Genomic DNA, 23,738 nt, shown 5'->3' with positions numbered 1-23,738 from the left:
CTGCTCTCTGATGAGTCACTCTGAAGTGTTGAGTAAGTAGATCTGCACCACAGATACTGTGTTTAGGGAAGTATGGTAATGAACTGCGTTGCCTAAGCAGCATTTGTTGTAACACAAGCTGGAGAGCATTGAGGAAGTGAGATCTTTCGCAATGATAAAGGCATTCATCATGAGCCCCTTTCTTGACAGAAGTGTTGTGAAATGTATTAGCAACAAGATGGTTTATTTTTAAACTATATCTATTTGACATTAATGACGAATTTGGTTTTTTCTCCCTTATAAGTACAGCTTTGAGGTCCCTTTGCAATGTGTAGGGGGAAATTGTGACTTGTCTTATGTGCTTGCCTAGGGTGATATACTAAAATTGGAACAATACAGAGAAGGTTAGCATGGCCCCTGCACAAAGATGACATGCAAATTCGTGGGGGCCATAAGTTCCTTCACTCCCCTACAATGCATTGTGGCCACAGCTGAGAGAAAACTCTTGGTCTAACCTTGAGCAGTCTCTCTCAGCATCTCTCTCCCTGGATGGATTTGGCCACTGCAATTACTGGAGTGGGAACTTAACTCAATTGAGGACCACAGAATTTGGCCCTGTGTTATTCTGGGTGTAATTTACCTAAACAGCAATTTGATCTAAATACCTATGATATCTAGATGCAGAGCACTAGCAGTGGCACAGTAGACATTACTACAGTTTCATGAAAACCCTTTGGGGTGGGGGAAGGGGAGTAGACAGAACCAAGCTAACCGATGATTGTGCCATATACATCCAACCTTGCCTAAACCTAATGATATAAATCATAGGAAACCCAAATTAGAACATCTTCCATCTGGCCTGTTGTAGATCCCTCTCCCACTGGCAAAGCAAACCAAAAAAGAACTCTTCACTCCATAAGATGGGGGTAGGGTAGGGGCTGGGATCACTCAGCAGCTAAAAATGCACCTAGCAGCCAAGTTGTTGGAATGTGGGTTTGCAAGAAGGGATACAGAGAGGCAACTTCCTTTAATCATCTGAGTTTCCCCACCACCAGTGGTGAGGCAGGTAGGAAAGTAATGTTTGCTTGTTACCTCCATGTTTAAATCTCCAGGATCCTCTCTCTCTCTCCCCCACACACTCCATTTCTCTTTCTAATTTACCCACCCCACCTGCCTTCAGAGCCCCCTAATGCTGTGGATTAATTACCCAGAGAGGCCAGGGTGAAGCAATGACTTCTTTGTGTCCGTTTTCTTCCCCTCCGGACTGCTCAAGGAGTCATGTGGGACCATTTTGGAGCAGCAATGTGGCGGGCTGTTTTTATCAACACCCTATTGATGTCCATCATGGACTGTTCTATATAATAACTCCTGCTACTGCTTCACCTGCCATCCACAGGGCTAAATCTTGAGGGCTCTCTGGAGGCCCCCTCTCTTTTGAGATGTCACCTGACCTTTTGTTGCACATTCTCTGGCATAGCAGGAATATCTTCAGACAAAGAGCAAACCAGGAACAGATGTGGAAGTTTGATGAGAAGCCTCCAGGACATGTGTGTGAGAAAGGACAAGTGATTACAGCTGCCTCTCGTACCAGGGAACCAAACGATGTCTGTTGGCCACACGAAAAATGATCTGCATGGGAGAAAACATCTGTACCCAGGCTGCTGCTGGGGAAGCTGCCCAAATACCACAGTGATTTGCCCAGTGGTTGATCAGGAAGGCCTCCCTCTTCCTTTGCCTCCTGGCTCTGTGTTTCATAACTTTCTAGCCGGGGCTATATTGCCTGCCCCCCCTCTGTATTTTTCTGTGACTTGCAATGTCATGTGCTAAATAGACTGTGACGTGCTGCTTACCTCCAAGGCACTGGATCCATCATCTCTGGTGTAATGGAACATGCCCTGAGATCTTCTTCAGCCTTTCAGGACACTGCAGACTTCCCCAGATGACCTGCTAGCTGAGTGCTCGGCTTGTAGTGGCATCCGACATGTTCGCACAGCCGACACCGGAGTCAGGGCTCTTATGGGAGCTGGTCAATTCAGTGTATGACCTAAAATGTGTGCATGTGCAACCTGGCCTGATTAGATGATGTCAGAAAGCCAAAAGCAATCCGCAGAAAGGAGGTGGCAATGTGATCCTGGGAATGACATGCTGGCCCGGGAATCAAGAGACCTGACTTCTAGTCTTGGCTCTGTCCTGGCTTATGTGAGACCTTGGAAAAGTCACTTAACCTCTGTCCCTGATTTCCCTTATCTGTGAAATGGGGAGATGGAGATTTCTGCCCCCCTGTAAAACACACTGGCAGCTGTACAGAAGCTCTTGCTTTTTATTTTTCTTGTCTTTAAAAAAAGAAAAAAACAGAAAAAAGGCCTGTTGGGTTTTTTTAGACCCAGAATTTCAGAGAACAGTTTGGGGATAAACAAACAAAGATGACACCACAGAGAACAGTTGGTCAAATGTAGGATAGCTGGATTCTGAGCTAACTATGGAACAGCTTTGCTAGCATGGAGCAGAAGGAGAGGCAATTTGTGTTTCAGCATTTGGCCTGCTGCATGCTCTGATAGATGTCTTTAAGATTAAGTTAGTATTGTTCTCGTTAGTAATAAAACAGTATGAAAGGCCCAGCTAATCTGTCTAAAGAGTGAACACGGTCCAAGGCAGAGCCTCAGCTAATGTCAGTTGTCACAGTGTCATTAATACACCAGCAAAATATCTGCCCCTTTCGTGAATAGCTGCTCCAGAATTTTGTTTAATGCACTTTGGAACTGCAGGAGGCAAAGAAATGACTTTGGCCAAGATTTTGGGGACCCCACTTCAAGGATCTCGAGGGGACTGATTTTCGGGAAGTGTCTCAGCACAGTCACTCAAAAACTAGGCACTTCTGAAAACCTTGGCCATTAGTTTTTAAATAAAAACCATTGACATTGGCTATGTTCATGTGTTAAAGTGCATAATGCCTAGAGTGAGCAAATAATTTGTAATAATTTATAGAATCATGGAATCATAAAATCATAAGACTGGAAGGGACCTCGAGAGGTCTTCTGGTCCAGTCTCCTGCACTCGTGGCAGGACTAAGTATTATCTAGACTATCCCTGACAGGTGTTTGTCTAACCTGCTCTTAAAAATGTCCAGTGATGGAGATTCCACAGCCTCCCTGGAAAATTTATTCCAATGCTTAACTATCCTGACAGAAAGTTTTTTCCTGATATCTGATTTCTTTCCCTTCTCTCAGGATGGCTGTGAGAAGATGATTTCCTTGAATTTATTCACTAATTGACATTATCGAGCAATTTTTTGGTAATTTTTGTGTTTACTCTGTGGCTTGCTATTCAAACCGCAAAATCCCACCTGGGAGCTGTGTTGCTCCATTGCGATTGGTCATAAGTAACACAATATCATTTCTGTTTCCTGATTGTATAAACAGATATGTTTTCCTGGAACAGATCCTGGTATGAATAATCATTGCAAGTGAAGTTAAAACTCCCACAGATTGTAAACAAGGTGAAATTTTCTGGGCTGGGTTTGACTTATTTTTGGATATAAACTCCCGCAAGCATCAGATGAGGGGAACTAAATGGGTGAAATCCAAAGAAGAGGTTCTTATCAATTCCTTGAACTGTCACAGCTGAGCACTGCTGCTGTAATACTGCATACCCATGCTTGGAATTCCCAAAGGGAGGTTACTGGATTTGCCTTGTTTTACCTATTTCTGAACTGAATGACAGTTCTCCTATAAGGTGTCTTGGCTGATTGTGAACAGGTGTGGCAACAGAGAGATCAGTAACAAAGGGCAAATTGATCTCCTTTCCTCATTTTGGGGGGAGTATATAGCTCCATGGGGGCACTTTCATTCAGAAGTCCAATTTGTATATGGTGAAAATGGGCTTGATTTTCAAGGTTCTGGTCTCCTCTAATGCCAAAGCTATGGCGGACTCAGTTTATGTAGTTTTAAGTATGAACGTGGAACTCCGGCTTTTGTGTGGCTTGCTTTTCATTCATTCTCCTCTCTGGGGTGTGGTGTTAGGATGGCAGCATGGTGCAGTCCACTAGAGAAATGCAGTTCCTGGTACTGGAAGCTGCAAGAGAATGTGGGAGTTCAACGCTGAACTGGCTTGGTTGTTGATTTCCAGTCCAGAATCAGGGAATGGGTGGATGACAAGAAAAGATGACCCTGGGGCATCAGAGGCCTAGCGTCCCTTGAGTGTTATGTTGGGAACCTATTCTCCGGCCACAGTAGAGTGGTTATGTTAGCCAATGAACTGAGCTCTCTCAGGCTTTGGCCTAAACCCCCGGTCTTGCTAGCCCTCTTGTGTTACTAGAACCCCTGTGCTCAAGTCAGGGGTTTGTGTGTGAGAACAGGGACACCCAAGCTATCAAACAAGTGAAGCAGAGACCTGCGTTCTATTCTTGGTTACGCAACTGACCTGTTGTGAACCTTAAGCATGGCATGGCACCTCTGTTTGCCTCAGTTTCTCCATCTGTAAAAGGGGGGAGATATTTCACCCACCTTTAAGAAGGCTAAAAGCAACTGCAAAGTGTTCTGATGATTGTTGCCCAGGATTGAGGGTGATGGAGAGGCAGAGTGTGCATTATAGTTGTGCTAGGCATGTGTTGTCTTATGGCAGTTAAGTTCATAGCAGAAAGCCCCTTATTGGGCTGTTTATTCCTTATCCACTCCACCCCTTTTATGTCATTTCAAGTGGATCTAGTACTGCTGGAAGATGCTAACCTGAGCACCTTGTCCCTTGCTATTCACAGACATGCAGCAGAAGGCTCAGTGGTGGCCACATGGGATTCCCTGCCCCAAAGTCGTGTCCTGGCCTTGACCTCTAACCATGGGACTGCTGAGCTGGTTGAGGGGACAAAGTCCGTGCAGCTGCTAGGCCCTAGTGGGAGCCAGGGAAGGAGCAGTTCCTTCTTGCCCTGCCTCTGTCCCTCTCCTACCCTCCCCTCCCTGCTCTCCAATCTCTTCTTTCCCAGTCAGGTCCTCAGCTCACCCCATCTTTCCCCTGCTGCTGCTGCTCCACAGACAGTGGTGAAGCAGCCCTGTGCTGGAGCTGTGGAGGTGGGGAGAAAGGCAACAGCCTCCCAAGTCAACCAGGCCCATTCAGTACTGAGCCCCAGGATCTCCCACCAGCCCCACAGGCAACATCCCTACCCAGGACCCTCCAGCCCCAGCACACTCCAGTGTTTCCAAAGGCACAATAACACCACACACCTCTACCCAACACCTCACCAATGCCCAGCCAGCAACAGGCCCACCAGCACCCATATTCTACCTGCCATTTCATGCCAGGATCCCTATCCCACAGTCCTTTGCAGACACACAAGATTGTGGGATGTGGAGGGGGGTGGTGGCAAGAAACCACACGTGGTTTTCAGGTCCCTGGTGCTCAATAGGGTTTGCTTTATGGTCTTTGGTCTTTGGATTCCTGCCAAGACATGGGTGGCATTGCAGATGGAGGATGGTAGAGACCTGTCTCCTAGCACCTGAGATCATCCTCTCGTTTCATTAGCCCATCAGCTTGTACATTCTATTAGTGGAGAAGCATTTGTCATGTTTGGGAAGTTTCTCCGGAATATCCTTGCCCGTGCATGTACGATGTGGCTAATTTTCCCCTTTATATTGATCAGTTTTTTCCTGAGTCTCACATATTAACACTCTCATGATTCATTCCATAGAGGTCAGCTCAGCTGCAGCCTTCCACTTTGCAGTGAGAGGCATGGGCTGAAGCCAACAAATCCATCACCTTGCAATCAGCTTTCCAAAACACTGATAAATCTGGGCTGTCCTAGAGGGTGTGACAGAGAGAGCCTCATTCTAGATCACTCCTCCTGCCCGCTGCACTCACCAAAATCAGACAGGGTGGGCAGGATCGGTCACAAAATACGTAAGCAGTGGGTTCATCTGTATGCAGAATGAATAGCTACAGAGCTGTCATATTCACCATCTCCAGCTCATTCTTCATTATGCAGCGTATCTAGCCGCCTTTTGCCCATATAGCTTTGGCTGTTTCCATCTCTCAAGGTCTTTAGGTTACAACTGAGTAGGCAGCTCCTAGAAAGGAATTGTTTGAGAGTATCTACTTCAAGCATCCTCATTTAGCACAGTATTATAGAATCATAGTGTTAAGATAAGTTCCTGTCTGCATCCTAAAAGACTTGTCCATACCGGTATTGCCCTGGCCTCTTCCTTTGTCAGTCAGTGTTAAAGGCATTCTGAACTATATGCATTTCCTCACCTTTTGGGGGCGAAGCCAGACTTTCAGGCACCTGCTCCCCTACTTGGTGTAAACTTTGCTTGTAACAGTCAGAAACGAACACATACAGTTTTTGGGCCCCGTCCCCTATGACACTTCTATGATGTCATAGTGAGTATTTTAGGCTGGTCTGCCATGTGCAGGCAGAAGAGGAGAAAGAAAAACGAATCCTGTGTACCTTGTGCACACCCATAACCGAGCCTGATCACCTCGAAGCCTCTCTCAGCTCACATGTTTTAAGCAGAGTTTCTACGTTTGCCGGTCGTTATGAGTTGGTTTGTATTCGTAAGTATTGGTTATTACTAAATGCTGCATCTGTGTTTATAAATATTGTTTACTGCATCTTTGTTTATAAATATTGTTTAATAGTAAATACTTCAGCCATTGTATGTTTAAGTTCCATTAACCCTATTAGCTAATCATACGCTGCTCCCCTACCCCTTGTAACTATCCCCAATAAAACTTTTAATTAATTAATTTTAGTTGTGTGCGTGCCTGCAGTTTGCATCGTGACCCAGACCCTCCTTGCATCCCTTACCTATACAGTCTATTGCCACGTGCAGCCTGGTAAATAACAGCTCTGCATTTTTCTTTCACCCCTAAAAGTACGTGGCAATCTACACATAGACTTTAAGATCAGAAGGAACCATTATGATCATCTAGTCTGACCTCCTGCACAATGCAGGCCACAGAATCTCACCCACCCACTCCTATAACAACCCCCTAACCTATGTCTGAGCTATTGAAGTCCTCAAATCGTGGTTTAAAGACTTCAAGGTGCAGAGAATCCTCCAGCAAGTGACCTATGCCCCATGCTGCAGAGGAAGGCGAAACCCCCCCAGGACTTCTGCCAATCTGCCCTGGAGGAAAATTCCTTCCCAACTCCAAATATGGCGATCAGCTAAACCCTGAGCATGTGGGCGAGACTAACCATCCAGACACCCAGGGGCTGCAGGTGCTTTGATAAATAGGTGGACAGGCTGTCTAGTTTCTATGGCCTTTACTTAAGTGCATCTGCATCCCCTGCTTGAAGTGTTATTTCCTGCATATATGTGCCACAGTGTGTTACACCAGCCAGTCCTACACGTGGCAGTGTGATGTAGTGGATAAAGCCCTGTATTTGGACCCAGAAGACCTGGATTCTAGTCCCCTCTCTTCCACTGCCCTGGTATGGGAAAGTGGACAAGTTATTCTGCTTGTTTCCCCTTAGGCCCTGTCTGTTTAAGTCATAAGTACTTCAAGGCACACAGTCTCACTGTGTCTGTACAGGGCCTAGCATAATAGGGGCCCTGCTTTCCACTGGGGGGTCTGTAGGCACTATTGTAATGCAATCAGTTTTTCTGCTCAAAAGGTGAGGAAATGGGACAAGGTTTCCTCTTTCCTTTGCTTTGCTGATGGCTTAGCCAGTGATGTGTGCTAATATTATAAAATGAGGCTCCCACTAAAATTTCCCCTCTTTGCCTGTGAAGTTATATACCAGAGCTCTGTGTCCTTGCAGACCAGAGGGATAGGGGTCAAAGCAGGGAATCTAGTAATTTCAACAAATGCTCTTGTGACGGCTGCCTTCTTGGCCAATACACCAAGGACCTCAGAGCATGAGCTGCTGGAGCCAGTGCTTTGTGACAAATCCTACCCTCCATGGATCTCACAGAGGGGGCCCTGTAACACACACTCGCCAGTTACAGTCAGGCCTTGTTTATGGAAAGTCACGAGAAAGTGTAACAAGCAGGGAAGTGCTTAGCATAGAAAGACTGGAATGATTTGCTTGCGTCCAAATGTATCTGTCCTTAGAGGGACTAATGTTAAATGAAGAATGGGAAATAATGTGTGACATGCACAAGACTTGAACAAGAGGGGAAAGTGTGTGTGAAATGCATGGAAAACACAAATGAGAAGCTATGCTCTTAATTTCTGTGGCTGTTAGATTTTTGCCCCTGAAAGCAAGACCCCAAGATCAATGGGATCATGGAGTGAACTCACACGGACTTCGGCTATGTCCTCACTGGAGCTGTAATTTCTAGATCAGCTAGACACATCTGTGCTAACTCGCTAACAATAACAGTGTAGCTGCAGAATGATGGGCAATGGGAGGGACTAGCTGCCTGAGTATACACATTTTGATTTGGACTTAAACATGTGCTTGAAATTAAGCATGTGATTTGGTGCTTTGCTGTATCTAATTCTCTTTAAAAAATACTTCATGCTCAGATTAATTTTGTTTCAAGGGAGAGTTAAAAAAGAAAAAATCTATGAAGACAACCAACCCCCTGTCTGGGGTTTTGTTTTATTTTTAAAAATATGTAGTGTATTCCATTTAAAATACCTTTTTTTGGTGTGCAATGCAATGAAATTTGTGTCTGGGTGGCTGACAATGAATATATCAAGGTGCAGCCAGACACACATTCAAATTGAGCTGCAATCGGCTGAAAAACCAGGTTTAAAGATGGAAACATATAATTGGAAACATATTGTGATGTTTCACTCCATATTCTTTATGAAAATATGCGTATGACATAACTGAGATGTACTTTATGCAGGGATGGGTCTTGTAAGATATCATTGGAAAGGTTACGATTTACTGAATGTGCTTAACCAATTTGTGTGCATGTATCATTTTTGTATCTGAAGCTGGGAATATTGACCATGTCTCTGTATTTCAAATGTGCCATGTTCGTTGAGGCCAAACAATGTTAATGGCTTATTGAAGAAATGTACACAGGCACAAGGATTACCCCAGGAACTGTGTGCAATAGAAACCCGTCAGAGGCCTGGTCTACACTGCGCGTTTAAACCGATTTTAGTAGCGTTAAACCAATTTAACCCTGCACCCGTCCACACAACGAGGCCCTTTATATCGATATAAAGGGCTCTTAAAACTGGTTTCTGTACTCCTCCCCGATGAGAGGAGTAGCGCTGAAATCAGTATTGCCATGTCGGATTAGGGTTAGTGTGGCCACAAATCGACGGTATTGGCCTCCCGGCGGTATCCCACAGTGCACCACTGTGACTGCTCTGGAAAGCAATCTGAACTCGGATGCACTGGCCAGGTAGACAAGAAAAGCCCTGCGAACTTTTGAATTGCATTTCCTGTTTGCCCAGCGTGGAGCTCTGATCAGCACGGGTGGCGATGCAGTCCCAAATCCAAAAAGAGCTCCAGCATGGATGGTACGGGAGATACTGGATCTGATCGCTGTATGGGGAGACAAATCTGTTCTATCAGAGCTCCGTTGCAGAAGACGAAATGCCAAAGCATTTGAAAAAAATCTCCAGGCTATGATACAGAGTCCACAGCACAGTGCTGTGTGACAAGCGTAACGGAAAGCCAAAGAATCCAATGGACGCTCATGGAGGAAGGGAGGGAGGACTGAGGACTCCAGCTATCCCACAGTCCCCACAGTCTCCGAAAAGTATTTGCATTCTTGGCTGAGCTACCAATGCCTGTAGGGTCAAACACATTGTCCGGCGTGGTTCAGGGTCTATCTTGTCAATTTACCCCCCTCCCCCTCCATGAAAGAAAAGGGGAAAAAAATCATTTCTTGACTTTTTTCAGTGTCACTCTATGTCTACTGCATGCTTCTGGTAGATGTGTTCTGCGCTGCAGCACCCTCAGCATCCCCTTCCCGATGGCAGACGGTACAATATGACTGATATCCGTCTTCATCATCATCCCGTGAGTGCTCTTGGCTGGCCTCAGATGAGGTCGGCCAGGGGCATCTGGGTAAAAATAGGAATGACTCCTGGTTATTCCCGGCAGATGATACAGAACAGCTGGTAACCGTCCTCATCATAGCAACTGGGGGCTGAGCTCCATCAGTTCCCCCCCGTTCATGTCTAAAGAAAAGATTCTGTACTGCCTGGACTATCATAGCAGCTGGAGGCTGCCTCCCCCTCATTTTATCTCACTAATAAGTCAGTGTTTATTATTCCTGCATTCTTTATTACTTCATCACACAAATGGGGGGACCCTGCAACGGTAGCCCAGGAGGGTTGGGGGAGGAGGGAAGCAACGGGTGGGTTAGAATGACATGCAGCTCATCATTTCTGCGGGATCTGACATGGAGCGGCTGTGCTCTCTGGTAAACTGGTTCTCTAGTACACTTGCCCCATATTCTAGGCAGGACTGACTCTATTTTTAGATACAACATAAAGGAGGGAATGACCCAGGGAGTCATTCCCATTTTGTCTTTGCGCCCCCGGCCGACCTCAGTGAAGGACAGCCAGGAGCACCCATGACAGCAGCAGACAGTACAGAACGACTGATACCTGTCATCTCATCACCAATTTACAATGGCATGGCAGATGGTACAGAATGACTGGTAACTGTCTCTGCTACCTTGCAAAGGCAAATGAATGCTGCTGTGTAGCGCTGCAGTACCGCCTCTGTCAGCGGCATCCAGTACACATACGGTGACAGTAACAAAAGGCAAAACGGGCTCCATGGTTGCCATGCTATGGCGTCTGCTAGGGCAATCCAGGGAACAAGGGCGCGAAATGATTGTCTGCCATTGCTTTCATGGAGGAAGGAATGAGTGACGACATTTACCCAGAATCACCCACGACACTGTTTTTGCACCATCATGCAGTGGGATCTCGACCCAGAATTCCAATGGGCGGGGGAGACAGCAGGAACTATGGGATAGCTACGGGATAGCTACCCACAGTGCAACGCTCCGGAAATTGACGCTAGCCTCGGACCATGGACGCACACCATCGAATTATTGTGCTTTGTGTGGCCGCGTGCACTCGACCTTATACAATCTGTTTTACAAAACTGGTTTATGTAAAATTTGGAATAATCCTGTAGCGCAGATGTACCCAGAGATAGCGCTGCACAATGGGAACTGTTTGACTCAGGTCAGATAGTTCTATACAATGGGAACTGTTTGACCCAGGTCACAGTGAAAAAAACTTTCCAGCAAGTGAGGGGAAGGTATAAAAGAGGGACAATGACAACATGGCAGCAGGGCCGGTGCAACCATTTAGGCGGACTAGGCGGTTGCCTAGGGCGCCGAGATTTGAGGATGCCAAAAAGTGCCCCCCCAATTTTTTTTAAATGGTTGAGCAGCCGCTGCTGCTGGGACAGAGAGGGAGTCTGAGCTGCCGACGGCAGCCGGCAGTCCTGGGTGTCCCCCGGGTCAGGGCGCCTCCACGGCAGCCGGCAGCCCAGGGGGTCCCCCAGGTCAGGGCACCTCCGTGGCAGCCCAGGGGGTCCCCCGGGTCAGGGCGCCACCGCAGCAGCCCGCAGCCCAGGGGGTCCCCCGGGTCAGGGCATCGCCGCGGCAGCTGGCAGCCCAGGGGGTCCCCCGGGTCAGGGGGCGGCAGGCAGCTCCCATGGAGCTGCCGCAGTCGTGTCTTTGGACGGTTGGCTGCTCGCGCGGCTCCGGTGGACCTCCCGCAGACACCACTGCGGCAGCTCTACTGGAGCCGTGGGACCAGCGTGTGGGGCGGCGAAATTGCCGTCTGCCTAGGGCGCTCAAAACCCTAGCACCGGTCCTGCATGGCAGGTCCTCACTCTCCCTACAACAACACACCTGAAGACACCTGAGGAACAAAGACTGAATTGTGAGAAGTGATGGTCCCAGGCTAAGATCTCTAGCCTGTGTAAGAAAACCTGGGAAAGCCAAGGCAACCTGGGCCTTAAGGATCGGCCAGCCTGTTTATCACTCAGGGTGAGAATTTGTTAATTTTGTATCCTACCTATCTAGTGTGTTAAGCTCAGTCTGACTCTGCAACTTTTGTTTACTAAGGTAATCAGCGTGGGTCTGTTTGCTATCTCTTTAACCACTTAAATTTCACCTTCTTTAGTTAATAAACTTATTTCTTGTCTATAATAAAACCCAGTTTATGCAATTTATAGCTCGAGGGCAGAGTCATGCCCATCTCTGTCACATTGAGGAAGAGGGCAAATGTTATGAGTTTGCACTGTACAGCTATTTCTATAAAGCGCAAGACAGTCTATTGTGGGTTTGTCTCCGACAAGGGGTGGGCACGTGAGTGCTGGGGGAGCCCTCTCACACAGAGCTGACTGCAGCGGGGTCTGGCCCTATCTATGTGTGTGCTGCAAGAGTCCAGAGAGCCTAATTCAGCACAGCAGGGAGAGGGAACCCAGGCTGATTGAGCAGGGGAGGCTCAGTTAAACCCCAGCTCATCAGGTGGCATCCCAGAAGCAGGGGTCCAACCCACCCCACATACAAATTAGTATATGGCTGACAACAGGTTTCCACCCAGCACAAATTAAAAGAGTTTTAGTTACCTGAAGGCTGGGTTTAAAAACAGAAGCAGTAGTTGCATGTTAATGCTACGCAGAGCAATAGGCAGCAAAAAATTAGAGAAGGAAAAGACAAAGCTGATATTGCCAATCCCAAGTGCCCAAGAGATTAGCTTAAAAATCATCTGATTTAAAAAAAAAAAACAGTTGCTCTGCCCACTAGGCAACACTGCCTTTGCAGACCTGAGTTTCTTTAACTTGAAACTAAATGCAGTGCTGGTTAAAGATGCCAGTTAGTTTGACTCCTGTTCTGTTAATTCCCTCTGAAGCATCTGCCATTGGCCAGCGTCAGAAGACAAGATACAGGGCTAGAAGGACCACTGATCTGGTCCAGTATGGCCAGTCTTATGTTCACTGGGATAATGGCCTCTTTGCACAGGCAGAGCAGCACAGCGCTGCTGGAGCATGGCCCAGGATCGGAGCCAAACTGAATCCTGATTGAGCTGAAGGAACTGCCTGAGGGGCAAAGAGGGAAGTTTAGTCTTTACACCCATTTTGCCTTGGCCCATCTGCTGAGTTTCTCTTCCTTTGAAGGATGCTTTTCCAGAGCTCAGTGGCTGTATTTGCTGATGGCTAAAGGTTGAGACGCTAAATAGGCACCAGTTTGCTGGAAGATTATCTCTGCTGCTTACTGGGCCATCCTGAAACATTTGCTATTCTCCTATGTCCATTGCATGGCGTTTTTATCCACAAAGGCCAAATAGTCTTGGGCCTTCCACACCTGTGCAACCTCCTTGCTTTAGCTGGAGTTGCACAGGACTGATCACTGCCCTCTGAGTATCATGGATGCCGCTGCCTGTGTACGGGGATAAAAAGGGGACTTCAGTCTCCAGGGCTAGTTATTGAACAAGTTTCAAGAGTGTTCAGATCTGTTAAATGGTATTTTTAAAATCACACACACACACTCCACCACCAGATTTGCAGTGCACTATTGCCTGTTTTTTGCAGAAGCCATGAAACACACCCATTGTTATGGAAATAGCCTTGGAGCCACTTGCTTGCTTGCTCATACATTTTTTGAAAAGTGAGCAAGCTGAAGAGGAAGAAAATAGCAAGGACGGGGGGAAAAAAACCATCAAAACTCCAAAGATGTAGCTACTTCCTACGTCAATGTACACAACTGCCAGATTCTTTCTGGTTAACATTTAGAGGCTGTATTCAGAGATCTTTCTTAGCCTATCAAGACTCAGGTAAATAAACTCTAGAAGAAAATGCCAAGATGAGTAGAACAGAAGCTACAAAGAGACTTGGCCAGCAGCATTGCTGTGACTAAGGACTTGTGAGCATCTCCGTTACAATAATATCTTATGTTGTTGAAAGATGCCCTGTGGAGAGGGCTGGAGACTATTCCTCCATGGAAGAGGCAGCGTGATCCAGTGCATCAGGCCAAGATTCAAGGAGGCTTGTGTTCTGCCTGCTACCAACTCCCTGCATGACTGCAGCCTTGTCATTTAACCTTTGTGCTTTGTCACTGCACTCCTGTAAAATGAGGCTGATGATGCTTGCAGCTCCTTTATAAAGTACTTTGATGTAAGTGTCTAGAGGACCAGTGCACCTCCTCTGAATTCCCTAGAAAATGAGGTAGGTTAGTCATCACCCCAAAGAGGCAAAGTCTTTATTGATGTGTTCCCATGTTCCGCTTTGGGTTAGAGTGTCTGGACCTTAGTGAGAGGTGGAACGCCCCAATGCAGAGGCATGAAACCTGAATTAATCATTGAGACAGGGATGGGGATTGTAACAGAGATGGTCAGTTAGCTCCTTGGGGCAGAGACAGTCTTTTTGTTGTGTGTTTGTACAGCATCTGACACAGTGGACTCTTAGCCCAGGACTGGAACTCCTAGGGATTACTGCAATACTACTACTACTAATAATTAATAAAACACGTTTTTACATCATTGACAATAGCCAGAAATAGCATAGGGTGACCAGACAACAAGTGTGAAAAATCGGGATGGGGTGGGGGGTAATAGGAGCCTATATAAGAAAAAGACCCAAAAATAGGGGCTGTCCCTGTAAAATCAGGACATCTGGTTACCCTAAAATAGCAGCATGGGACAAGCTGGAAAAAGAAAAGTGCTGATATTCTCCCAGACTCCATCCACAATATAGGCTCCACCCGCTACTGTCGCCATTCACAGTAGATTGTGCAGAAACTTCTAATGCAGGTGCCCCTCTTTTTTTCTTGTGTGCTTTGTAAATGAAATTGTCATGCGATAAGAGGGAAGATCCTTTCAGGGATTGAGAACTGGTTAAAAGATAGAGAATAAAGAGTAGGAATAAATGGTAAATTTACAGAATGGAGAGAGGTAACTAGTGGTGTTCCCCAAGGGTCAGTCCTAGGACCAATCCTATTCAACTTATTCATAAATGATCTGGAGAAAGGGGTAAACAGTGAGGTGCAAAGTTTGCAGATGATACTAAACTGCTCAAGATAGTTAAGACCAAAGCAGACTATGAAGAACTTCAAAAAGATCTCACAAAACTAAGTGATTGGGCAACAAAACGGCAACTGAAATTTAATGTGGATAAATTGTAAAGTAATGCACATTGGAAAAAATAACCCCAACTATACATACAATATGATCGGGACTAATTTAGCTACAACTAATCAGGAAAAAAGATCTTTGAGTCATCGTGGATAGTTCTCTGAAGACGTCCACGCAGTGTGCAGCGGCGGTCAAAAAAGCAAACAGGATGTTACCAATCATTAAAAAAGGAATAGAGAATAAGACAGAGAATATTCTTGCCCTAATATAAATCCATGATACACCCACATCTTGACTACTGAGTACAGATGTGGTCTCCTCATCTCAAAAAAGATATACTGGCATTGGAAAAAGTTCAGAAAAGAGCAACTAAAATGATTAGGAGTTTGGAATGGGTCCCATATGAGGAGACATTAAAGAAGCTAGGATTTTCAGCTTGGAGAAGAGGAGACTAAGTGGGGATATGATAGAGGTATATCAAAACATGAGTGGTGTGGAGAAAGTGAATAAGGAAAAGTTATTTACTTGTTCCCATAATATAAGAACTAGGGGCCACCACATGACATTAATGGGCAGCAGGTCTAAAACAAATAAAAGGAAGTTCTTCACACAGCGCACAGGCAACCTGTGGAACTCCTTGCCTGAGGAGGTTGTGAAGGCTAGAACTATAACATGGTTTAAAAGAGAACTAGATAAATTCATGGAGGTTAAGTCCATTAATGGCTATTAGCCAGGATGGGTAAGGAATGGTGTCCCTAGCCTCTGTTCATCAGAGGGTAGAGGTGGACTGCAGGAGAGAGATCACTTGATTATTACCTGTTAGGTTCACTCACTCTGGGGCACCTGGCATTGGCCCCTGTCGGCAGACAGGATACTGGGCTGGATGGACCTTTGGTCTGACCCAGTATGGCCATTCTTATGCTCTTATGATCAGCAGTGAAATAGCTAACAACATTGCCTTTTAAACTGTTGTTATTAGGCTCTAGAGTCAACACCTCCTTAAAGAGACCAGAAGCCATTCACAGCTCTGCAGACCCATGCAGATGAGACAGCATTGCATCGGTTTACACTTTGCCTACATCTTGAAGGCTTCGTCTGCATCCATAATAGCAAGAGACTTTTAAACATAAAATAAAATAGAGGCTTCGAAGCTGGAACATGAGACAAATCACCATGGGATAATACTGGCTTGCAGGCCAGCAAGAGCTGGTAAAACTCAAACATTCAAGTGTCAGATTCCCCCAAAATTGTGAGATTGGCTTAACAATCCTGTGATATTTTTATGAAAGATGTCGTTTTGGTTCTTTAAATGTATCATCTGCTTCCTGAGTCTTCAGGATTTACTTGCTTCACATTTTAAAGACTTTTCCCTGCAACCACGAGGGCTAAAAACTTCTTTTTCAAATGAAAGCTGAGATTCTTCTGCAAATATCATGAGACTTGCAATGAAATCACGAGAGTTGGCAATGTCAGAGGCTATCAAAATCTGAAGCCTTAACTCTGAGTCTCCATTGTTCCTTTCTAAGCTGAGATGACAAGGGTATTTAACTTTAACATTAACATCAAGCCTGGGCTAAAAAGCAAATCTAATTTTTAAAATATATATAGAAGGTCATTAAAAACAGAGATTGTGAAAGCCTGAGATCTGTTCCTAATTAACACCAGTTTCCATTCCAGAAATCATCCCATTCAGCAAAAGTTAATCATCTTTGCTCATACATATTATACACTCCAAGAGGGAATGAGTCACTCCCATTGAAATGTCTAATGTTATGAAATCCAGTGTGACTGATGCTACAGCCAATCAGCTCTTCAAACTGCCTGGGAGCACAAGGGGCATAATGCAGCCCTGGTGTAAGTGAAAGTAGCCTGGTGTTGACTTCACTGGTACTGTGCCTGGTTGCACCATGACAAATTTGGCCTCTAGTTACTGAAACAACTTGGAGAGTGAATGGCGCAAGAAAGAATTGGGTGGGTTTGTGAATGGAAAAGGCTGGAAAGATACAGTAGGGAGAGAAGAATGGAGGAAAAGTTTAAGTAAACAAAACAGAATAACTAAGCATATGTCAGCCCAGTGGTCTTCTCCTGTTCCTGGAACTGATTATGCTTTCCTAGCCAGAATTGGGAAGGGCAGATCTAATGCAGGAATTCAGTGACTTGCAAGGCTCTTAAAACAAAGTGATTCAGTGTAACTGTTTCTGTGGGCCATTAACAAGTCACAGTGTTGGATCAGATTCTGCCTGGCACCGTAAATAGACAGACAGCCCCTGGCCAACAGATGGAAAGAGGATGGCTAGCCCCTGTCCTAACCCATCTGAAATATGACAGAAAGGCACCCAGCAGGCTCTCTGAGCTGAAGAGGTACAGAGAGGCATTATGGGACATGGCCTGTGGTCAGAACACATGATCCACATGTTTACCTGCATGTGATTCGAACCATGGCTTCTCTACACCGCCCCCTGCAAGTTATTCTTACCTGTCCTTTGGTGAGAAGCAGATTGTCCAATGGGCAGTTGGGCACAGGGCTGGTCCCAGCCAGAATATGGGCACACAATACAGGTTTTTGCAATGTAAGGTCTAGACTCTGTTCTGAGTTGCACTGGTGCAAATGTGAAATCTATTGACTTCAGCAGAACAACTCCGTGTTTACATGGGTATAACTGAGATCTGAATGTGCCCTCTGATGGGCTTTACTTGTAGCTGGTGCAGTCACGTGGGTGTAGCAATTGGACCAAGCAAGCCACCATCTGTGCAGTCTCCCTCATGCAGCCAATGAAATTGTTACATGCAAATTAGCTGTAGAGTAAGGGTTGGTGATTGGAATTACTTGTGATCTCACAATTGTAGTGCCCCCTCTCCACCCAGTTACCTTCTTTAATGTCAATCTGCTTATAGGTGTTGATGGACAAGTCTGGGTTCTTTTGGATCCTGCCACCCACTCAGCAGGGTGTATCTTCTTTATTTTTTCCTATGAATTTGGTTGTTTGTGCCTCCACCCCCCTCACTCCTTCCTGGCAGGGTCACCAGAGCAGCTTGGGAGGGAAATTCTAACCACAGGGTAATCCCCACTTACTTGCCAGATAGTTGGAGACTTCCAAGAAATAACACACATACATACAAAATATTCAACACAATAATTATATTAAACAGGAGACAAATATAATATAACGGAGTAAAACACTATTTTTAGGATCACTGGTGATAATACCCATGACTTTCCCTAGTCATGTGACCTGATGTAGCAAATGTAAGATTAACGTCCCATTGGTATGCGTACTTTGTTGGGGACCTTGATGATCTATGAGCACAAAATTCTTCTCTGCAATGGTCTAGCAGTGTGGCTGACTGGGTTCAGTACAGCCCAAAGGACTCACAAGTAGGAGAAGGTGGTAAATCCCTCCAAAAGTTTAATATGTAGCATGTTATAAAATCCCCAAACCCTTACTCCCTGGCTTGAGGACACAGTTCAGGGAGTAGGAGCTCCCCAAAACAAGTTCCCTGACTGACTAACCATAAGATGGTGCACTCACAAACTCCATGAATGATCCTCAGGACCCCGGCTGGCAGGAGCTGGTGGACAGAAACAGACCGGCAGCAAGCTGAGCAGCCAGCCCCGCTTAGCCCACTGACGGTCTGGGGTTCCGTCCGCTGGGCTCCTGCCAGCCGGGGTCCTGGCTGCTGGTCAGCTCAGCCTGCTGCCGTTCCCGCTCAGCCCACTGCTGGCTGAGTGAATGGACCCCCCAGGCTGGCAGTGAGCTCAGCGGCACCCGGGACCCACAGCCTGCCATTAAAAAAAAATTGGCTTGCATGCCACCTTTGGCACCTGTGTCGTAGGTTGAGGACCCCTGTTCTACTGTATACAGCGTATACTGTGTGTACTGTACTTTATGGTAATTTTAACTATACACAATTTTCCTCTTAGCGCTGAGCTTAGAACCTAACCCCCGCATAAGATGTGACTCCACTGATAGTGTAAAAATTTTTTGGGGGCACTGCTTTTTGACAGCCCCAAATCTTGGCATCCTAGGCAGCTGCCTAGTTCGCCTAGTGGTTACACTGGCTCTGCATGCAGGCCTGGGACTCACCAGCTCCCCAGACAGCCAGTTCTGCCCTTGTCCTGGCCAGGGCTGCCCAGAGGATTCAGGGGGCCTGGGGCAAAGGAATTTTGGGGGCCCCTTCCATAAAAATAGTTGCAATACTATTGAATATTATATTCTCGTGGGGGCCTGGGGCAAATTGCCCTACTTGCCCTCCCCCACTCCCCGGGCAGCCCTGGCTGGCTCCAGCCTGCCTTGGCTCCCCTTTCCTACCAGGGACACTTTGACTTGTTCTGATTGTTGTGGTTATGGGTTAGAGCAGAGGTTTTCAAATGGTGGTCCACGGACCACTTGTGGTCTGCAAGCTCCATTCAGGTGACCCGCGGATAGTTCCCTCTAAGGCGCGAGCCTGGGTGGCCGCACATGAGAGAATGAAGGGTCACTCACCTGAGTAGTGGAGCTGCGCAGGTGTGGCTCCACTAATTAGGTGCCTGGACCTGGACAAGACGTACATGTAAGGTGAGGTGGTGGCTTTGTGGGGAATAGAAGGTAAGTGGGAGGGGGGTGAATATGGGATGTGCAGGACTGTGGCAACCAGAGAAAGAGACTACTTTCCCGAGCTCCGGGGCTGCGGCTGCCAGGGATAGATGGCCCTCCTTCCCAGCCTCATCTCTGTGGCTGCTGTGGTGAGGGAGAGACCCCCCTCCTTCCCAGCCTCATCTCTGTGGTTGCTGTAGTGGGGGAGAGACTCCGCTCCTTCCCAGCCTCATCTCTGTGGCTGCTGTGGTGTGGGAGAGCCCCTCTCCTTCCCAGCCTCAGCTCTGTGGCTGCTGTGGTGGGGGAGAGCGGTAGAGACCCCAGCCTCCTTCCCAGCCTCAGCTCAGGGGCTGCCATGGGGAGAGAGGGCACATCCATTGCATTAGAAAGGTAAGACTACTGATATTAAAATATGAGTTGTGTGCTTTTATTTGTAGAACAAAAAATATTAATTATTATTAAGGATTTTTTTATATAGCACTTTAATCCAAACCACTTTACAATAGTTAGCTAACGGTACGAACAACATTTGGAAAGATCATGAAGTGGTTTGCCGAGACCCTCAGCAATTTTGAAGTGGTCTTCAAAAAAATAAAAAGTTTGAGAACCACTGGGTTAGAGCTCATAGTACTCTGCATCTTTTGTCTAATTAATTTGCTTTCATTTTTGTGTTTGCAAAAGGATGCTTTGTTTTCAAAGGTCCTAAGTGTTGTGCAATAGTTCAGGAAGATAGATTCACTGAGCTGCTTTCAGTTTCTCCAATATAAATCCAGAGTAGCAGTCATCCATGGAGTTACTCTGGGCCTACACCAATATAAGAAAAAGCGGAAACTGGCCTACTGTGTTTTCCTGTGTGCACTACGGTTGCCAACCCTCCAGGATTGGCCTGGAGTCACCAGGAATTAAAGATTATGTCATGTGATTAAATCACCAGGAACACATCCAATCAAAATTGGCAACCCTAGTATGCTCGTAGTCCAATTTGCACAGAACCACTATATAGGCCCTGATCCTCTGAATGTTTAAATATGTGCATAACTTTACTTACCTCAAGAGATCTGTTGAAATCAGTGTGACTAATCACATGAATACGAATACAAACATATATTAGTGTTTGTGGGCTCTAGGCCTTAATTTGCATTCCTTGTTTCATAAGTGTTGAGCTTTCTCTTTGATTTTAGGTTTCCATTCGTATATAAAAAAAAGTTTAGCATGTGAAACTAATTTTTTTTGAGTGGCATGACAACTTCAGTTACTGTGCAAGATAAATAACAGTAATATTTTGTTTAAATGTCACCATTTGAATTAACAAAAGTAATTTGAAATATTTGAGGAGATATATGGCAAATCTAATTTTACATTGAAATAATGGGCCAGATCATCAGCTGGCATAGACCAGCATAGCTCCATTGAAATCAGCTGAGAATCAGACCCAATGTCTCCTATCTCACCAAATTGCTTTCACATAATAATATTTTGCACTTCTGGCATAGTTCAGCCAAGCATCTCACAACACTTGACAGACCTGGTTTATTATATATAGGCAAGTTGTTAGGTAAGGTTTAGAAGTTTCTAAGATTTTATTAGTTATATTCTGTCAGCCAGGCCAAATGAGTGAAGAGATATGAAAAACTAGAGTAAATAAATATAATTGACACAGTCTAACGTTTTCAAAAATATTTTCTGCATTGCATGTGACATGTCTATAACATGCTTACTAAGTGTGTTGTGGATAAAAGCCTGCTACTGCTACCAGCTAATATAGTTGTTTCTTAACTTCAGTGGTAAAGGCCTGTGCTCTGATTCAGGGTTACATCACTGCTGATCAGCTACAGTGGGGTAGTGGTGGTCCCTATGAGGATATGTGGACTTCAGATAGTCAGGACAAGCCTTCCCTGTTGTGGGGGAGTGTGTACCACACTGCTTAAGTGTGTCATGTCCCTGTTTAGTTGCGGCTTTCCAGAGGATGAGGGCCAGCTTTTCAGTTGTTCAGTGCCAAAGGTTGTTAGATCAGGAAAAGGACAAGAAGAAATCTTTGATTCGGCCCCAAAGCAAGATGCTGTTGCTTCTCTGTAACAGATGCCAGAACCTTGCTGGTGTGTTTCCCCTGGGAGGAGAAGGTGACACAGAGCCTGTGGCTGGACATATTGTGAAACAGTGGGACTTCGCTTCCTGAATCTGGGTGTGTCCTTCTGATGGGGAAGAAGGAGTAGCTGGTTGCCTTCGTTTCCAAAATCATGTGCAGTTGTGGTGTGGTATCGGTTACAGACCATTGGGTGGCACCCGCTGTGCTAAGCGCTGTACACACACAATGAAAAGCTGCTCTGTACCAATGAGCTCCCAGTCTAAGTACAAGCCACACAATTGTGCTTTCCCCTTGGAGGAAAGCTGAGGCGGCAGCTTTAGCCTCTTAACAGTACCAGATTCCTCTCAGCTAGTTCAGAAGCTTAGGCTGGCTTAGTAGAGCAAGTGGTGTGAGGGCTTAGGACCAAATCCCGGTGTTGGCACAGGGCCCAAGTGAAGCAGGCTGTACCCAGGGGAGCTGGGCAAGGGTTGGGTGTGCTGGAAGCAGAGTCCTCCCATGCAGCCTGGAATCAGGGGACAAAGCTCCTTTGCACTCCTTGATGGCTGCTACTGTGGCCTCAGGAAGTGGTACTGGGGAGCTGCTGTCCAGCCTTTCCCAGGAAGGGGTAGGCCAGTGAATCCATATAGTCCTGGACCCACTGGTCACACTGCTGTCCTCCCCTGGCCAGATACCTTCCCTTCCCAAATCCCTGCTCTGAGGGCTTACTATGGACGCTGGTTTATGGTATGCAAAGGGTGTAGCAATTCCCTGGATGGTGTCTCCAGATGTGTCTACACTGCACACCACATCTGGGTCTGGGGGACCTGGGCTTGTGGACAGTTTCCAAGCGTGTGCTGGCATGGTCATACTGTGCTTTAAACCTGGGTTTACAACTGCTAGCCCCAGCAATCTCAGCCAGGCTAACGTGTCCAGATCGTCAGATTCAGCTTTGCAGCTTGAGCTGCGTCCACACTGCAAAATGATAGGGCTTGGACAGAGTCGCACTGGGACTCTGGCTCTGACGCACCCCCCAGCGAGGTCATAGGACTGGGGTCCTGAGTGCTTGTGGACCCAAGTCAGACTGATTTGTGTGTGGTTGGAAGGGGGGCTTGGCTTAAACCTGAGTCAGAGCCTGTCTTGACATACCCCACCTGCCCCTACCCATGGAGCTGTGCCATTTCCCCCTTGTTTGAGCCTTTCTCTAACCCTTACCATCCTTCAGGGTCTGGCCTGGCCACACTCTTCTCCCCACTCCAGGGGCTTGTGCAGAAATTGTACTTTGACTCCTTTTCGGGGTCTGTGCCCTGGCAGGAGCTCACTCTTCCCTCCCTCCCCCCGGCTCTGGCAGGAGCTGGTTCTTCCTTCCCCCTCCCCCTGGCCTTGCAGGAGCTCACTCTTCCTTCCCCCGCTCCATGGCCCTGGGGCTGGAGGCGTTCTGTGCCCTATTACTGGGGGGCCTATGCCTCTCCTTGCCCCCCCTTGCGCAAGCCCCTGCCCCAATCCCCCTCTGGCTCTTTGGCTCACACTACAGGCTGCAGACAATGCCTACAGGTGGTCCCCTAACTACCAGCAGATCTCCTCCTTTCTGAGACTGAAACCCACCTGACACATCCGTCCAGAGCAGAGATAGAAAGGGAAATCCCTCTCAGATGGCCTCCACTCCTCAGAGTATAGCAGACAGTGAGGCGGGCACCGTCCTGGGGGTCAGGAGACCTGGTTTCTCTGGCTCTGCTCTTAAGCTGCTGCGCTATCTTAGGTAAAAACAACGACGAGGCCTTGTGGCACCTTAGAGACTAATAAATGTATTTAGGTGTAAGCTTTCATGGCCTAGAACCCAATTCATCAGATGCATGATTTTTGCTGATATAGACTAACACGGCTACCACTCTGAAACCTATCTTAGGCAAGTCACTCCCCTTCTCTCTATGTTTCTCCTCCAGCCTTTGGCCATGGCTACACTGGCGCTTTACAGCGCTGCAACCTTCGCGCTCAAGGGTGTGAAAAAACACCCCCCTGAGCGCTGCAAGATACAGCGCTGTAAAGCCTCAGTGTAAACAGTGCCGCAGCGCTGGGAGCACGCCTCCCAGCGCTGCAAGCTACACCCGTAGAGG

The 23,738-nt window shown here is 46.7% G+C and overlaps 1 non-coding gene across 1 annotated transcript; it reads left to right on the top strand.

The window, feature by feature from the left end:
* The first annotated feature begins 338 nt into the window (after positions 1 to 338).
* Positions 339 to 441, top strand: LOC127054629 (U6 spliceosomal RNA). Its single transcript, XR_007775304.1, has one exon. It is a non-coding gene; the product is annotated as a U6 spliceosomal RNA (small nuclear RNA).
* Positions 442 to 23,738: the final 23,297 nt, after the last annotated feature.

This window comes from Gopherus flavomarginatus, chromosome 6, assembly GCF_025201925.1.
Source record: "Gopherus flavomarginatus isolate rGopFla2 chromosome 6, rGopFla2.mat.asm, whole genome shotgun sequence".
In the NCBI taxonomy this organism is placed as follows: domain Eukaryota; kingdom Metazoa; phylum Chordata; order Testudines; family Testudinidae; genus Gopherus; species Gopherus flavomarginatus.
Note: the sequence above shows the minus strand (reverse complement) of the source record. Positions and strands in the feature narration are given on the sequence as shown.